The sequence below is a fragment of the Pongo abelii genome, chromosome 6, assembly GCF_028885655.2.
Source record: "Pongo abelii isolate AG06213 chromosome 6, NHGRI_mPonAbe1-v2.0_pri, whole genome shotgun sequence".
Lineage (NCBI taxonomy): Eukaryota > Metazoa > Chordata > Mammalia > Primates > Hominidae > Pongo > Pongo abelii.
This window is the reverse complement of record NC_071991.2, coordinates 67211253-67230296: the sequence shown is the minus strand read 5'-3', so window position 1 is coordinate 67230296 and position 19044 is coordinate 67211253. Positions and strand designations below refer to the sequence as shown.

Sequence of the window (19044 nt, the reverse complement as noted above, 5' to 3'; positions counted from 1 at the left end):
ACCGTCTCCATAGCGCCGGCGCGCGGAAAAGCGGAGGCAGGCTCTCGGTAGTCGGCTTGGGGCTGGCTTGGAGGACCCCGGGAGTGGGCGCCTGGGCCAACTTGGGACCGCTGGGAGTGCAGAGGGGCCCCAGCGCCCGAGCCTCCTGGGAACAGACGTGCGCGCCCTTGGGGCCGGCGCATCCTCCGCCGCCCACTAGCGTTGGCCGGCCCTGGGGAGGGGAGAAAATGCCAGAGGCCGACACTTGACTGAGGGCGCTGCGGACCTCGCTGGTCTTGGGGACAAGGCGGCAGATTTCCTGTAGAAAAACTTCCCTCTCGCGTCTCCCTGGCCCCGCGGCGACCGAAGAGTTGGGGTTCGGCTTTCTTCTCTTGAGATTTAAGTGTTATTTGAAACAGCTCCCTGCGCGGCCCTTTTCTCCTAAACTTTGACGGAAACTTCCCTTTGTCCCTACCAGTTCTCAGTGAGTTCTTTACAGGGGTCCGAGACAGGTTGTAGATATGATGCGGCTTATCGGCTTTACCCCCATCCTAGCGGAGTTAGGACTGTTGCTGATGTGATTGGCCAGCACCTGCCTAACAATGAAGGTTTAGTTATGCTACAAGTAAGACACCTCTAAAAAAATGTAAAACAGGCTTTACTTTTTACCTGCTATCTCCACAGGTTTACTAGCTGCTTAATACAATATGCTTGTATATCAAGGTGAGCAAATTTCAGCAAATGTCATTGTAAATAGTCCCAACTTAAATGGAATTGAACTCTGGAACTCAATGTGCATAGAAGTCCCTGTGACTGACGCCATTCTAGATCTACCACTAGATGGTTTGCGATGTACGGAATTAAAGGCAGTCACTTCTACCTGAATTGTGATGAAAGTAGTTTACCTGAACATGCTGGGAAAGTGTGCTACCCTGTTTTGTATTAGAAACCAGTTTCCAAGTAAATTGAAAAGCAAATTTTCAGACTTGACATTAAAAACACCTCCATATCATTCTCACAAGAGGTACAAAAGCATTTTAGAAAACTAAAGCCAGGAGTTTCTTCCCTTTTACCAGAATCTTTTCCCTCCATTTAACAATAGTACTGTTGTGCTAAATGAAATTTACTTAATATATTACTCTTATATTCTCAAAACAATAAGGGCATTGCAAACCTTGTATTATCTCTCGTGTCAAGGAAACAAAACGGTTAATTTAAGCAGTCATGCAAAAAATTTAAGACAAACTGATTTTGCTCAATTCAACTAATTGAAGCAAAGTAGTTTTTCTTGTTGTTTTAATCTGCATTTTGTACATAGTTTCCACATTGCTGGACCAGCAAAATTCTGACCTCTGCAATACAATAAAATGTGTTACTGGTATTGACAGATGAAGCCACAAATAGAAAATGAGCATGGAAATCCTACCTGGACTGACGTATCAAAGGATACCAAGAGATACTAGAGACAACAAGGAACCTGGAAAAAGATAGTGTTCCAACCTGTAAATAAGAAAACAGAGAAGGAGGTTCATTAATATTTAAGATACCAGCTAGTGAACTAAAACAGCAATGTCTGGCTTGAGTATTCAGTTTTATTCACTACATCTTTTTATCTTTTCTAGAAGCAAGGCATTAAGTGTTGACACTTGAGTTTTGAACCAATCTGTGATATGACATGAATATGCCTTTAACTTTCAGAAGTTTGTGTACAGACTTAAGAGGAAACCAAAAGTAGTCGTTCTTCCAATGGCTTCCTAATTTTCTCAGCCAGAGTCTTTTCTGCAACCTAAAAATCCTATGCTAGCTGGCCTCCCAAGTCCTACCTCACCTCCACCCCTCTGACCTCATTTCTGCTAAGCACTTTGTTCCAGCTACACAGACCTGTTCCCTGCTTCTGTAACACCAAAGCATCTTCTTGCCCTGAGGCCCTTGCACTGTGTATAGCTTCTATCTGGAAACATCTTTCCACCAAATACCTGCATGGCTAGATCTTCCACTTCTGTCCAATCTTTGCTTAAAAGTCATCTTTTTTCAAAGAAGCCTACCCTAATCATCTCATTTAAAATATTGCCCCTTCCCCAGAATCCTCCCTTCCTTGCTTCTGTTTTTTTCATAGTACTTACCTTCTAACATCGTCATTTTCTATTTTTATTTTCTATTGCCTTCCCTCCACTAGAATGTAAGCTTCACAAGATCGGGGATTTTTTTTTCATTTTGTTCAATGTTTCCTTAGTACCTAAAATACTAGAATAGTAGATGGCACAGAGAAGATGCTCAATAAATATTTCTTAAGTGAATAAATGAATGGGTGAATCATTGCCTAAAAGACACTAAAAGGAAAATACCTAATTAAAACTATTTAAAAACAAAATCCTTGGTGTTGAAAGATTAAATTATTTAAAAATTGGCCGTTGTGTGTTCTCTTGTCTTCCAATTAATAGGAACATCACTTCTGCCACTAGAATGTTGAAGTGTATGACAATTGTTACTTCCACTAGAATGCTACACAAAAGTTTATGACAAAATTGTGAGCTATGCCTTTTCCTTCACCTTTTGTCTTTTCTTTTTTTTTAATTTATTGTAGAGATGTGTTCTCACTATGTTGCCAGACTAGTCTCTGGACTCCTGGCCTCAAGGATCCTCAGGCTTTGACCTCCCAAAGTGCTGGGATTACAGGAATAAGCCACCACACCTGGCTTCCTTCACTTTCTTAAATACATCTTGGGCATGAGTCAAAGTTAATTTCCTAGTAAGGGAAGCAACAAAGCGAATAAGGTATACTATTTAAGAGAGTTACGGAAATTAAGAAGGAGTTATATAGTTGGAAAAGAGAATGTTTATAGAAACAGCTAGCTTTAAAAAAAAAAAAGCACCTAATTTGATACAGATTCTATGTCTTAAAAACATCCTATTCATATCAGTTGTTACAGAGGAAACCTGGGACAGGGTGATCTGAGATGCCTGGTTCTTTGGTGATTAGAAATTAAAACCAAGCTATCTTAAGGGACGCATCTGTGACTTACTGCAAAAGGTTTGATTCCTCAACAGCAGTGTCCAGTCTGTCTGATTAACACAGGAAAGCATGACAAAAAGAGGTAAGAGGCAAAAGTCGAGTGTAAGATGCTTTTTTTTTTTGAGACGGAGTCTCCCTCTGTCACCCAGGTTGGAGTGCAGTGGCGCGATCTCTGCTCACTGCAAGCTCCGCCTCCCGGGTTCACGCCATTCTCCTGCTTCAGCCTCCCGTGTAGCTGGGACTACAGGCGCCTGCCACCATGCCTGGCTAATTTTTTTTATTTTTTTTTGTTTTTAGTAGAGACAGGGTTTCGCAGTGTTAGCCAGGATGGTCTCCGTCTCCTGACCTCGTGATCCGCCCGCCTCAGCCTCCCAACGTGCTGGGATTACAGGTGTGAACCATCGCGCCCGGCCGTAAGACGCTTTTAAACAAGCCACTGCCAGTGATTTCTAAACCTACAAGCAAAAATTCGGAATATCCAAGTTGCCTGTTTTTTAGTTTTGAAACAAAAATAATTTCTCCTACATATTCAGGTTGTCACAAATTGGCTCTAATTGCTTTTTGAGAAGCAGGAAAAGTATGCCTTTAACCTCCTAGGCAAATTGCATCTAGCAAACAGTTGTCTCATTTAATCTTTTGATGTCTTAAAGCATTCTATTAACTCCAGTTTCTTCATAATGCAATATTATCAGTGTCATCTACCATCTCTACTGAACATTAAATACTATATACTCATTAACAAGGACTGGTGTCAAAACCTGCAAATTGGTATTGAAATCATGCATTGACAACAGAGGAGACATCCTAAGAACAGGTAAGAGTTGGATATCCCGATTCTTTTTTACAGCTTTAATAGGGCAGTAGTAAGCAGAAATCTCAGAGAATTTAAGAGTACGCTGAAGTCTAGCCCAGCATGTACTTTTTTCTTGCATGATACTTTTTGAAGCAATGTTGAGCCAACTCAAGACAGAAAGACAGAAGCAGAAATAATATGAGGCTTTACTAACAAATGCAGCCATAACAAAATAATACTGTACACAAATGCCTTCAATATTAGCTCCACAATGCAAAGATCTAAATAGAAAGAACCACATTATAAATTTGTAAAAGTCTATAAAATAAGAGGTATTAACTACATCAATGACACCTCAGTCAATCATTTTGAAAACAAAAATTTAGAGCACTTTTCAAACATTTAATTCTTAATTATGGATACTGTGTTTCAGTATCTATTATGGGCCAGGCACTGATAGTAGACATTTTGCATGTATTATATTTAACATTTGAAAAAGACCATTACAGTAGATCACTACCCTTAGAGGCCACTAGAGGTTTAGTAATTTGCCCCATATTACCTATCAAGGATTCATACTATCAACATGATTTATCACTGGTGATGTTGACCTTTATCACCTGAATGAGATAGTGTTTGTCAAGTTTCTCCACTGTAAAGTTACCATTTTCCCCACTTCTATGCTATCCTCCTTGGATGGAAATCACTACGTGTAGCCCACACTTAAAGAGTGGGGATTTCTGCTTCTCATTTTGCTGGTGGAATATGTAGATAAATTATGTGGCTTTTTTTTTTGCATGGGAGATTTGTCTTTTCTCCCTTTTTATTTAATCATTTATTTATATGAGTATGGACATATAAATATTTGTTTTATACTTTGAGTTATAATCTATTACTACTTTATTGTTCAAATTGTCCCAGCTTTGGCCACTGGAGCTCTCTTAGTTGTCCTATTTCCTTTTAATATACTCCCATCGATGTGGTATGGTTTTTTGTTTGGTTAGTTTTGTTTTTAAGCACATGCTTACTTTCTACTACTATAAGATGCTCTGGGGTCATCATGCCCCAGGCCTAGAATTAGCCGTATCTTTCAGAAATCTTGGTTTCTTTTATTGGAGAATGGTGTCAGAAACCAAAATCTAAGCTCAAGAAGTGCTGTTTGCTGCTTCAGTGTCAATTATTTTAAGACCTGGTAGCTGACATAGCAAGGAATTAAATACTTGTATACTAACCCATGTATATATACCTATGTATAAATATTTCTGCATGTGATCATCTGTATGCTAAACGTGAATTCATACTGGTATCTCCAACTCTAATCCATTATCAGATGGATCATTCTAGTCTCTTCCCCTAGCTTATCTGTACGTAATTTCCACTTCAACGTGAGAAACCTGACACCTAACATCTACCATCCATTTACTTAATTGTTCAGTTTGAAAATACATATATGGCAATTTCAGAATTGTTAACCCATACCCCCATGGGAAACAAATTTATCAACTAGAGTACATTGCCTACATGCAGTTCCTTCAGTCTTATAGACCAAGCATTCCTAAAGTCACTTAGTTCAGCACCTTTTCTCCCAACCCTTTCATTGAGGTTGTTTCATACCTTTGCAATACATTTAAATTCTCTTGTCAAAGTCAGCATTCTTTCCTGAGATCTGCCTACCTCCTAAATGATTTGATTTTTAATTTGCATACATTTTCACTCTTTGTGCTGCAAAGTTCTTCAAGTTCTGACAAATGCATTATGTCAGGTCTCTACCTTATAGTATCATACAGAATAGTTTCATGGCCCTAAAACATAAAGAAAAGAGAAGTACGTAACAAAATTGCTTTTACATGTTTATCTGTAGACCCAAACAACTGATCATTGTATTGAATAAACTTCACTTGAATCATAGAGATATTTATATTGATAAATAATATATAATCAATTTCTCTATAATATCTAATTACCTAATACTTGTTAAAGTCTTACCATATGCTAGTAGCTGTTCTAAGTGCTTCACAATAATCCTATAAGATAGAAACTCTTGTTATTTCCATTTTACAAATGAGTAAACTGAGGCTCAGAGAGTTAAAATTTTCTGCTGAAGTTTACATAGCTAGTAGAAGAGCCAATATTTAAAGAAAAAATTATATATATACATTTATACATAACTGTGTATATGTATAAACTTATCTATATGTATGTATATATGTCATGTGAAGTTGTATGATACAGAATTATGCATATACTGTGTCAAGTATATTAATTAAGCTAACTTTAAGAACTAAAAATTTTCAACCATCTTTGTCCTTCATTTTTTATGTGAATCATAAATGTTGTGGTGGGTCCTTGAACTCCTGTTTTTGCCTTTAGCCAAAGGAGGAAATGAGAAAAGGAATCAGTACTCATAGATGAAGCTTAATACGTGCCTATATTCAAGGCTTACCTCAGCTGGTTTCATTTTTACAGAAGAAGGGTGAAATCAAAGGCTGTCATTATATTGCTTCCTGTTTTACTATTTTAACAACTAAGGTAAAATAATAAGATTATTCTAAGAATTGCTGTTGTTTTTAAATGATAATATGATAATTTGCACAGTTAATTTGGCATGCCTTCACCCTTGCATATATGGTGATCTTTTTGTTTTGAATGAAAATTTTAAATTGAAAACTATCTATAATAAATGTATATACAATTAAATGGAAGAGATGTTACGCACATGCCCCGTAATATTGGCTGTGGAATAAAAAGGATAGAAGCCTGGAAAGATTTGCACTGTGGCCTTGCCTTTGCTGTTTAATGAGATTAAACCTTGGAAATGAAAGATCACCATTTGTTGAGCTTCAGTTTCCTTTTCTGTAAAGTAATGAAATTAAAACATATAATTAGAGTAACACTAATATACTGTCTACATTAATATGGTGGGTTATTATTGTAATCATTGGACAATGCCTTGTGGCTCAAGATCAAATGCTTCATAAGGTTTCTTTTTGTGTTAAAACTGTTATACTTAATGAAAGTAAGTTGCAGTTCATTTTCTTATCACTTTCCTTCAACAAACATATGCATCATCACCTTTTTACAAAAACCTTGCTACCGAGCAGTGGCACAGACTGCTGTGAACTATTTTGCGTATGGTAATGAACTCCTTGAATTACCACCTTTCTATTTAAAATGAGACACCTCCTACCTTATAATGGCCATATGTGCAAATATCCATGAAAAGAAAAATCAGCAAAAATGTCAAGAAAAGTCCTAGTGTATAAAAACAAATCAAATTATCAAATAAAAGGCATGTAAAATCAGGCTATTTATTCTTGAAATCTATGAGATGTTCACCTAATCTGGATGGATAAGATTTGTATTCTGTCTTGTTCACTAAATCAGCAAAATGCTGAGGGCTTCACATTTTATTTTTAAAAATAGATGTCCTTTTCGAGTTTTCCTGTTGCTGGGGAAGTGTTCTTGCTGTTGCTAACAGAGAGCTAAATGTTCTGCTTTGAATGGGATGTGTTTGTTTTTATTGGTAGGAGTGGCAGAAGGATGAATGAAGGAATTCATGTTTTTTAACTGTGTTTCTTTAAGTGAGATGTCTGCCTTCTGGGTAGAGGTACCCTATTGGCTATTTACCAGATAATCTGTCTATACAATCATAGAATTTGCTCATTTGTTTACATATATTATTTTATTCATTAAATCTTAAATGGGCTAACTATTCAAATTTAGAGATCATAAGGTTATGGAATTCATATCAGGAACATCAATTATCGCTCAACATCTAGTGGTTAGAAGGTACACAGAAGATACTTAAACCCTTTACATTTTTGCCTAATGTAATTTAGCCTCAAAAAAGGGAAGAAAAATAGATGAGATCTGGCTTTTTCTTTAAATCTTCTGATCATATAATTAAAATACAAGCCATTGTTTCTTAATCTTTATATATTACTCTTTGCTCTATTTACCACAGGAAACTGATGGGAGAAATATCACAGACAAAATATTACAAATTATTACTTTGGTATATACTGGGCTTAAAACTGCATGGAAAAACAGTAGATATTCTGGCTATCCCAAGCTTAAAATAGAAATTACAGAATTACTTTTTAATGTAATTTTATTGCCCTAAAGTTAAGTTCTATATTATTATGATTTTAATTGTGCTGTAGTACTCTGTAAAAGATTGTTGATTTCTTAAACAAGAGCTTTTACTTTGTTTGAAGTTATGTCTGTTCTTCTGAGTAATTCATTGAACTTTACGGTTATGCCAGAAAATTTGGTAATGCTGAAATTCTACACTGTGAAAATATAATTGAGTTTCTAAATTTCATGTTTGTCTTTAGGGGAAAGTTGTTAATCTGTGAGTCATTGGTTTATGGGGAGGAGGCAATATTTCATAATATCTCTCTAAATCAATCTGTAGCATGACGATGCTATGTGTTCACCTAATTATTTCATTTTCCTCATTGATGTTGAAAGAGCTTACATGCTCTACCTATTTGGGTAGGGTGGTCTAACTAGCTTAAATCAAAGGAGTGTAACAATCCTCCCATCTCTCCATCTTACAAGGTGACCTTGGATGCTACAGATTGAGATAATAGAAACTCAAATTGGAAGGAACCGCACAGGAGAAACCATCTACTAGATCAGGAAAAAAATACCTTTGGACTTTGCATGAGTGACAAATTCTTTTATTATTATGGGTGGCTGTTACAGCAGCTGGCAATATATGCCCTGAATTAAATGCCCTCTAACTCTACTTACTGAGAATAGAAAGTTTCTAATCTAAGGAATGTTTGCCCTCTTTTTCCCCCCACCCTTCAGAATGAGGGGACTGTTTTAATTAAGTGATATTACTTAAGTAGATCTCCAATTGATATACAATTCTCTAAGGACTATGGCCTTAATAAATCATGTCCTAGGTGTTATAGATTAGAACACACACACACACATACACACACACACACACAGATTAAGATTTCTGGGTGAAAAGGGTGACCTCAAAACCCTGCTCTGGCCGGGCGCGATGGTTCACACCTGTAATCCCAGCACTTTGGGAGGCCGAGGTGGGTGGATCACTTGAGGTCAGGAGTTCAAGACCAGCCTGACCAACATGGTGAAACCCTGTCTCTACTAAAAAAAAAAAAAAATACAAAATTAGCTGGGCGTGGTGGCACACACCCGTAATCCCAGCTACTGGTGAGGCTGAGGCAGGAGAATTGCTTGAACCCAAGAGGCGGAGGTTACAGTGAGCCAAGGTCGCACCATTGCATTCCAGCCTGGACAACAAGAGCAAAACTCCGTCTCAAAAAAAAAAAAAAAACAAACAAAAAAACAAAAACCCTACTGCAACCAGGTTACACAGAAAAGAAAGCCAAGGAAGCAATGAATAGCAATAAGGATGAATAAGACAGTTATGGACCAGAAACAGTGAACAGTTACTCTGAAAATCCTGAGAACCTCTCCAGAGAGTTCCAATAGCTAATATAATCCAAGGATGTGGTCCAATTGGAAACTAAGGGAGTACACGTAGGTGTTTTGCTTAGGAATCTGCATCAAAGAATAACTCAAGTCACCTGGATTGGGGCAGATTTTGCCCTGGGGATGTTTGACAGGTGCTTCTCACCTCTGACAGTCACCCACACTGACAGTTCACTTGGGTGAACAAGGGAACTAATGCTTATTGAATGCCTCCTCTGTGCCAGGCACATTATGTGCGTTACCTTTAAACCTCATGGGGTAAGTATTGCTGGCCCCATTTACACAAGGAAATAAAATTCAGATGGATAATCTGCCCAGGAGTTATCTGCCAATAACCGGCAAATCAATTTGAGTCTAGACTTTTTTTTACTTGGAACTTACTCTTTTTTCTGTAAGCTCTCACAAGTTGAATCTCAGTTCTAGGAGTTAGTACACCTTTTGAATTCCTATAAAAACCTATCTCCTTTTCCAAAGCATTTTTTGCTTTTTTTTTTTTTTTTTTTTTGAGACGGAGCTTGCTCTGTCGCCCATGCTGGAGTGCAGTGGCCTGATCTCGGCTCACTGCAAGCTCCGCCTCCCGGGTTCACACCATTCTCCTGCCTCAGCCTCCCGAGTAGCTGGGACTACAGGCGCCCGCCACCACGCCCGGCTAATTTTTTTTTTGTATTTTTAGTAGAGATGGGGTTTCACTGTGTTAGCCAGGATAGTCTCGATCTCCTGACCTTGTGATCCGCCCGCCTCTGCCTCCCAAAGTGCTGGGATTACAGGCGTGAGCCACTGCACCCGCCCCCATTTTTGCTTTTTACAGTCTATTTCTCATAAAGAACTCTTTAAATAAACTATCATTTATCTAGTGATGATGAGTTTTTCCAGTTTCCCTACTTTTTCCCCTCTCATGTAAGAGAAAAGAGTGAGTCCGGTAGTTTTATCTGATTTCTCTTGTTAATTTGTGAAAATCTAACTGCAGTTCTATTCTGATATTAACAAACTTTACCTCTCCTCTTTGTTAATTGCTAATCTGACACATTTATTTTTCTCATTGATTGACATGACATTATACATTTGGAAAATCCAAAATGGCAAATAATCTAAAACTTGTCAAATTATGAAGTAAAGCAATTCAAATTTTAGTGTTTGACACTGGATATTCACCTAAATATAGTTACTGAGTATGTTGTTTTAGATAAATCACAGGGATGCCATGGCTGAATCTTGATTTTACATGTCAGCTCTCTAAGTTATTAATAATAACTTCAAATTATTGTTTCTTAATTTAAATTTTCTTCATAAGAATCATGCAAAACATCTTTCATGATTTGCTGTTACTTGTTTGGACTGGCTCACAAAACAATTGTTAAATTTTTGGAATTTTGCTAAATGATTTTTAATAACAGCCATTATTAAAAAATAAAGTATATAAACTTACAATTAAATAGATGATATATAGGGGCCATGTCATCAGGACCTCTTGAGGCTGTGTCACAGAAAAAAATATAAATAAATAAATAAAATAGGTGATATATAAAACGAAAGTAGTGAATATTCAAAAATCTTATTATTTTACCCTTTTTTACTGTTATGTATGTTTTTGAGGTTGTGTATGTCTTGTATGGTGAAAATACTATAGATTGGGGTATTAATGCACATCTCTGTGTTCAGTGATGTCCTGTCAGTAGCTTAAAACCAGCTATAGTGGGATAATTTACACAACAGAAATAGCCAAATGACAAATTAAGGCTTGAATTATTGCTTTGCTGATTTTGTAGAGTTAAGACCAAGAGAAAACATTAATAATGAATAATAGGCCAGACGTGGTGGCTCACACCTGTAATCCTAGCACTTTGGGAGGCTGAGGCAGGAGGATTGCTTGAGGCCAGGAGTTTGAGGCCAGCCTAGACAACATAGTGAGATCCTGTTTCTATCAAAATAAAATAAAAAATAGCCAGGATGGTGGCACATGCCTGAAATCCCACCTACTTGGGAGGCTGAGGCAGGAGGATCACCTGAGCCCAGGAGTTCAAGGTTGCAGTGAGCCATGATCATGCCACTGCACCCCAGCCCAGGCGACAAAGTGAAACCCTGTCTCAAAACAAGAAAACACACACATAAAGGTGTCATGACTAGCTGTACGTGATGTATAGCACAAACAAAGAACTATCCTTCAAGTATTAGGCACAGCCTTTTTTTATTGTAGTTTGTTTTATCGTGATTTGCTGATATTGTGGTTTTTACAAATTGAATGTTTGTGGCAACCCTGCATCAAGCAAGTCGGTCAGCACTGTTTTTCCAACAACATGTGCTCACTGGTAATTCTCACAATATTTCCAACTTTTTCATTATTATTATATCTGTTATGACAGTCTGTGATCAGTGATTTTTGATGTCAATATTGTAATTTTGGAGGGGCAATGTGTACCACATCCATATAAGACTGCAAATGTAATCAATAATGTTGTGTTCTGACCGTTCCACTGACTGGTCTTTCTCAGTCTCTCTTCCTCTCTTCGGATCACTTGATCCCCTAAGACACAAGAATATTGAAATTAGACCAACTAATAACACTATAATGGCCCCTAAATATTCAAGTGAAAGGAAGAGTCACACATCTCTCACTTTCAATCAAAAGCTAGAAATGATTAAGCTTAGTGTGGAATGCATGTCAAAAGCTGAGATAGGCTGAAAGCTAGGCCTCTTGCACCAACAGTTGGCCCAGCTGTGGATACAAAGAAAAGGTCTTGAAGGAAATTGAAAGTGCTACTGCAGTGAACACATAAAAGATATGAAACTGGAACTGCCATATTACTAATATGGAGAAAGTTTGAGTGGTCTGGATAGATCAACCCAGCCACAACATTCTCTTAAGCCAAAGCCTAATGCATAGTAAGGCCCTAACTCTCTTCAGTTCTATCAAGGCTGAGAGAAGTAAAGAAACTGCAGAAGAAAGGCTTGAAGCTAGCAGAGGTTGGTTCAGGAGGTTTAAAGAAAGAAGCTATCTCTATAACATGAAAGTACAAGGTGAAGCAACGAGCGCTGATGTAGAAGCTGCAGCAAGTTATCCAGAAGATCTAGCCAAGATCATTGATGAAAGTAGCTATATTAAACAATATATTTTCAATGTAGATAAAACGGCTTTCTATTGGAAGAAGATGTCATCCAGGATATTTACAGCTAGAGAAGAGAAGACAATGCCTGGCTTCAGAGCTTCAAAGGAGAGGCTGACTCTCTTATTAGAGGCTAATGCAACTGGTGAGTTTAAGTTGAAGCCAATGCTCATTTGTCATTCTGAAAATCCCAAGGCCCTTAAGAATTATGCTAAATCTACTCTGCCTGTGCTCTAGAAATGGAACAACAAATCCTGGGTAACAGCACATCTGTTTACAAAATAGCTTACTGAATATTTTAAGCCCACAGTGGAGACCTACTGCTCAGAAAAAGGGATTCCTTTGAAAATATTACTGCTTATTAACAATGGACCTGATCACCCAAGAGCTCTGATGGAGATGTACGGGAGAGTAATGTTGTTTTCATGCCTGCTGACCCAACATCTGTTCTGCAACCCATGAATCAAGGAGTAGTTTCAACTTTCAAGTCTTAGTATTTAAGAAATGCGCTTCACAAGGCTGTAGCTGCCATAGATTAGTGATTTCTCTGATGGATCTGGGCAAAGTAAATTGAAAATTTTGGGAAGGGTTTCACTCTTCTAGGTGACATTAAGAATATTTGTGATTCATAGGAGGAGGCCAAAATATCAATATTTATGTAGGAATTTGGAAGAACTTGATTCTAACCCTCATAAATGACTTACAGAGGTTCAAGACTCCAGTGGAGGAAGTTATTTTAAATGTGGAAGACATAGCAAGAGAACTAGAATTAGAAATAGAGTCTGGAGATGTGACTGAATTGCTGTAATCTCATCATCAAACTTGAGTAGATGAGGAATGGCTTCTTATGGATGAGCAAAGAAACGGTTTCTTGAGATGGAATGTACTCCTAGTGAAGATGCTGTGAACATTGTTGAAATCACAACAAAGGATTTAGAATATTACATAATAATATTATTAATATAATAATATATTATTAGTTGATAAAGCAGCAGCCGAGTTGGAGAGGATTCCAATTTTGAAAGATGTTCTAATGTGGGCCAAATAGTATCAAACAACATTGCATGCTGCACAGAAATCTTTCATGAAAAGAAGAGTCAATCAGTGCAGCAAACTTCATGTTATCTTATTTTCAGAAATTGCTACAGCTACCCCAACCTTCAGCAACCTGCTAGCCTGGTCAGTCAGCAGCCATCAACCTTGAGGCAAGACCCTCCACCAGCAAAAAGATTACCACTGGCTGAAGGCTCAGATGATTGTTAGAAATTTTTAGCAGCAAAATACTTTTAAATTAAATTATGTATTTTTTTAGATGTAATGTATATTCTGTTAGATACAATGTATATTTTGTTAGATATAATGCTATTGCACACTTAATAGATTACAGTTTTATATAAACATAACTTCTATATGTACTAGGAAGCCAAAAAATTTGTGTGACTTGCTTTATTGAGATATTTGCTCCATTGATGTAGTCTGGAATTGAACCCACAATATCTCCAAGGTATGCCTGTATTCAAAAACTTAATTATCCAATTTAGTAAAGAATTTGCTCACATGAAGTTGTTCATTGACAAATGAGTGAAGTTCTGACATTTTACTTGCTAATGAAAAAGAAAATATCAGCCAACACTCATGTTTATGGAACACTTTTTATTAATTGCAACCATAATTTAGGGAGGATACAGGAATTCAGCAAAAGTCAGCAAAATCATTAGAAGAAATTTAATTGGCTATATGAAAATCATAAACCTCATGAATATATCATTTTTAATAATTGTGTGCCATTTATTCTTTATGTTAGTATATTTCAAAAATATATACGTGTATGTATTTTCTTTCCTAGAGAGCAAATTTATCAGCGCAGCACTGACATTGTTTTACCCCCTTCACATTGCCTTAGTTTATCCATTAATTGCCAGCTCGTTTCCTTCTTTGACATTCTCACATTTGTTTGGCTGAAACTTGAAATAGTTGTCAGATAGAAGTTGAGAAAGGTAATTTCTCACCATTATCTCTGTGGTCTTAGATACTTGATACTGGAAGCTGTGGATATTGGTTACAGTGTTTAAGGTATTACATTCTCTTTCTTCTAGTTATAAACTTTGCCTCTCTTGCCTTCCTGCCACAGAGGAAACTATGGGACTCAGACTTGATTAATTTGAGCAACAGTGATTAGTGGATTATCAAGTGTCCTAATCAGAGAGAGAATTTGTCTCTGGGTTTGACACATAGATGCTCAGGGGAACTTCTTCCTAGGGTGGCTAAGCCGGATCTTCTGGCAGGTTAAGTTCTCCACCATGTGAAGAAGGTATTTCTACAGCAGGAGAAAATGAGATTACTGTGCCAAGAGAGGTAATTCCCACAGTAGTGAACAGCAGATAGTGTACATCCTGGTAATGCTGAGTCTCCAGACCCAGTTCTTGTGGGCATTATTTCCTACAGCCATTGAGTTATTGTACTATTTTCCCAGCTATATGGGCAATATATTGATATTTGCCTTAAGATAATATGAGTTGGCTTTCTCTTATTTGCAACATTAGTGTCCTGACTCATACAAATCCCAGTATATTTAGTGAGCAGGCTTCACTGAGTTTGCAAACTTTCTGAAATTCTATGCAAGATTTGTGTGTTTCTGTTTAGGTGCATTTTTACCCCCTGGGAATAGGGTTCATGGCTTTCCTCAGATTTGAAAAAAGAACCATATGCCCACAAAACCTGACTAAAGTTAATGTGAATCAAAATAAGCTAAATACGTAGCTTTCTATGTCAGAATTTGTTCAGCATGTATCACACAAATCAAGTGGTGTGGTTACATTCACCTGAGCATGAATTTGAGTCTTTCTTTGATATTTTTGACCTAGATTTCAAAGCTTCCTAAGAGTTGTAAGTCCCAAAGGCACTTAATTTTCATTTGATTTCTTCCTTGTTACTTTCTTCACATAGTAACCTTTTTTTGTATATGTGTGATATTGTTAGCATATTTCTCAGGAGAGACTAAAATGGGAGGCACTTGTTATTCACTTGATTTATGAAATTCCAAGAAGGATGAACAGTGAATAAGAAGTATCTGTATTTTATCAAAACTTCAAAAAACGAGTTTTATCTATCTTTAGAAATAACTTTCAAGGAAATGACATCAGGCATTAAACTCAAATTTGGTAACTATTTCTCAGATGTTTTAAGATTACTTTTACAAAGACTTCTAGGTTAAGAGGACAATGAAATTAAGTTATAGAGTGGGAAGAACCTTTATTGGGGGCAAATTAAAACTAGACTTATTGTGAATGAGAAAACAGTAAAATATAAGAAACCTATCTTTTTCTCTTGTGATGTTAGCTATCAAGTGGAAAATAATTGCATTTGGTAAAAGGCAAAATAAAGTGTTCCCAATACTATACATTTAATACCTTTACTTCAGAAACAGCTAAAGCAATTTCAGAGGATGATTTTTGTCTAAAAAAGTAATTTATTGCTTGGATAAGCATGACACAGAAGGCTGTACAGGTTCTGCTTGCCTAACTGAAGCAATATTTTGTCAGCCTCTGTAAGAGTTTTGATTGATTGTATCTATGGCCCTAAAAATAAATTATTTAAATCTTCTTTAAAATGTAATGCACACAATAAAGTAATATAGTGAGTTATTTGAAAATAAATCTTAATTGAAAATTAAAATGCGGTATATTTTACTTTATAAAAAATAAAAACACTTTCTCACTAGAGCCAATAGACAACATTATAAATATCCTGTTAAAGTTGAAGTAAATAAACAATGTTTAAGGCTTACGGAAGAATACAAATAGACTAAAATATCAGATTAATAGATGAGTCTAGTAATGAGAGTTTAAGAGCTAAAGCTATGAAATTAACTGGACTTTTTTTCTTTTTTTTTTTTTTTGAGACGGAGTTTCGCTCTTGTTGCCCAGGCTGGAGTGCAATGGCACGATCTCAGCTCACCGCAACCTCCGCCTTCTGGATTCAAGCAATCCTCCTGCCTCAGCCTTCCAAGTGGCTGGGACCACTGGCATGCGCCACCACACAAAGCTAATTTTGTATTTTTAGTAGAGATGGGGTTTCACCATGTTGGTCAGGCTGGTCTCGAGCTCCTTACCTCAGGTGATCCACCCGCCTTGGCCTCTCAAAGTGCTGGGATTACAGGTGTGAGCCACTGTGCCTGGCCAACTGGACCATTTTAAGAAGAATTTTACTACACTTAAATTTGTGCACTTAGTTGAAATTTAGTGTTACTTCTCTAAATCATACAAACCATTAAGTTACTAGTTGAGAATGATTAATTAATACACAGAAAGAAATTCTATCCTTAGTTCTAAGGCTGCAGTATTTTATACCTATTTAATGGGTAGTTTAGCTAGTCTGACCTTTAAGGCTAGCTTACATTCTTGGAATCTACATATTCACAAATACCTCTTATGCTATTGGCAATAATATTAAGTCAAACATATGCACAGGTAAGTTGATATATAAGCATGACACAGAAAGCTATTAAGTCCTTGTTCACTGAACTGAAGCAATATTTTGCCATCCTTTACATGAATGTGTGCATGTGTGTGTATATGTGTGTGGGTGTGTCTAAAAGAAAGGTTTGGGTATAAGATTAATGAATTGGCCCCTGAATGTTTCTGATGACAGAACTCAGATTTTCATAAGAATTCATTACAACAGAACTGCAAATTAACATGGCTTTAGGTGTTGTGTTCAGCGCCAAGAAGAAAAAGTTAGATGGAAAGAAATCTGGTTTGAGACAAGAAATATGTGACTTATAATTCTTTCTTATCTACTTATTGAAATTCTTTATTACTTCCATAAGATACCTTACCCTGATGTCGAAAGTAGTAACTGATCTCAAACTAAACCGTGCTGTAAAACAGTTTGGCACCTATTTAAGTTGTTATTTTATTTGACATGCAGATGGAGTTTTAAAACACAAAATAAATAACCAACAGATCCACGTGGCAACTGCTCACACAAAAGACTTTATGGATACTAAGGTGTATATAAAACACCACACTCTCACCCACGGATAATACTAATACTGAGTTAGAAGGTTTTCACCCTTATACTGCCAGAAAGGAAATTGCAAACAGATGATATACACAGTTCATTGATATGCTTAATATACTTACTCCATGAAGTGTAGAAAAACTGCCAAAAAAGAAATTATGAACAGCATTCCAAACGCTTAGGAAGTTAATGTTATATTTTAGAAAAGTAATGACTGAAAACCATTTTCTACTTCATACATGCTACTTAGATATCTGCACAAGCTTTCCCCTCACATATAAAAAGCTGAAAATAAATGGAAAACACCAATAAAGCTGGCCACTAATATTGCCACTTCCAGAAGAAGGACAATAATGTGACATCTTTCATAGCTGACAGGATTTCTGCCAGAGGCTTGGTAGATTGTCCTCTACTGGGTTACTTCTTCTACCTATTTCTCAATTACAAGCTTATGTTCCTGCAAAATACTAACCTAGCCAAATAAATAACCATTGTTCCTGAAAACAGCATGTGCCCTGTGTCCCTTCTTCTATTCTATCTTAATAAATCAGGGTCAGTACATGACAAAAAAAATCTGAAATCTTCTCTACTAGTCTCTTCGGAAATACAGCATCCAAATTTAATCCTAAGCATCCACTTTTGTGCTTTCTCCCCTCATACCTTATAATGACCCCTCTACCTTTTCTGATTCACAGGTAACTCCTAAACTAAAGGTACATCAGACCCAACAGGCAGAAAAAGAGCCTGCAAGGCAAGAGAATGAGACCCAAATGCTGCACCAGTTCAAGCTGAAGTACAAAGGAGGCTAAAAGTTTACCCTACTGTGTTCGATTTTTAAAATTCTACAGCCCATTTTAGGTTAAAAATCCTATCTCCTCTTTTTTCAAAATGTCTAACCCCATCCCAAACATGAGAACCATTTTTTCTACCCTCTTCCAAATGTGAAACCTGCTGAGAAATTAAAAAGAACAGAAGTCAATAGGCACTGAGGAAAAACATGGGTCTCAGAGTTGGTTTGTGGTAGGGACAAAACATTTAAAGTATTAGTATAAGCCCTTTAACAAAAGTAAGAGAATTCTTTTACTTTCAGAATTTTTATTTGCATAACTTTGTTTAATAGACAACTGACTGAACTTTGATTATAAAATAATTATGAAAACCCCAAAATGAATGTGACTGCTTGCCATAATTGATGCAGCTACAGTTTGAAAATAACACATGAGGCAAGGAGGGGACACAGCAGAAAATTTAGAATAATAATATTTTAGGCAGTAACTGTTGATGAATGCCAATTTTGAATTATTTTAAAGACCAGAGACTAATAAATAGTTTTATAGGACACAGTTTTATAAAACTTAAAAGTAAATTTTTTTGTGAACTCTCTAGAGAATAACTTTTGGCAAATATACTAGTGATGAAACACTTTCTATTCCGTAATAATTATATTGCATGCAATCATTACTTTATAGGTCTTTCCTCTACTACATTGAGCTTAGTAAAGAGCTTATCTTTGTATCTGCAGGGCCTATACAAAATGTAACTCAATAAATGTTTGCACACTTAATTAATTTACTTATTTATACCTTATATTGTTATGGAATAAATGCTTGAGAGTTTACATTAGAATCAGTTCTGAAACATTTTATGAAACAAATGCTCAG

The 19044-nt window shown here is 36.6% G+C and overlaps 1 long non-coding RNA gene across 5 annotated transcripts; it reads left to right on the top strand.

Moving 5' to 3' along the window:
- Nucleotides 1–9: 9 nt before the first annotated feature.
- Nucleotides 10–18947, top strand: LOC129047436 (uncharacterized). Of its 5 annotated transcripts, XR_008527021.2 has the most exons (7): nucleotides 10–463; nucleotides 2564–2754; nucleotides 2901–3074; nucleotides 3290–3383; nucleotides 3685–3806; nucleotides 6156–6314; nucleotides 18079–18947. It is a non-coding gene; the product is annotated as an uncharacterized LOC129047436 (long non-coding RNA). The 5 variants fall into 5 exon arrangements; XR_008527019.2 differs by lacking the exon at nucleotides 2564–2754 and having other exon boundaries at nucleotides 14–702; XR_008527022.2 differs by lacking the exon at nucleotides 2564–2754 and having other exon boundaries at nucleotides 40–463.
- Nucleotides 18948–19044: the final 97 nt, after the last annotated feature.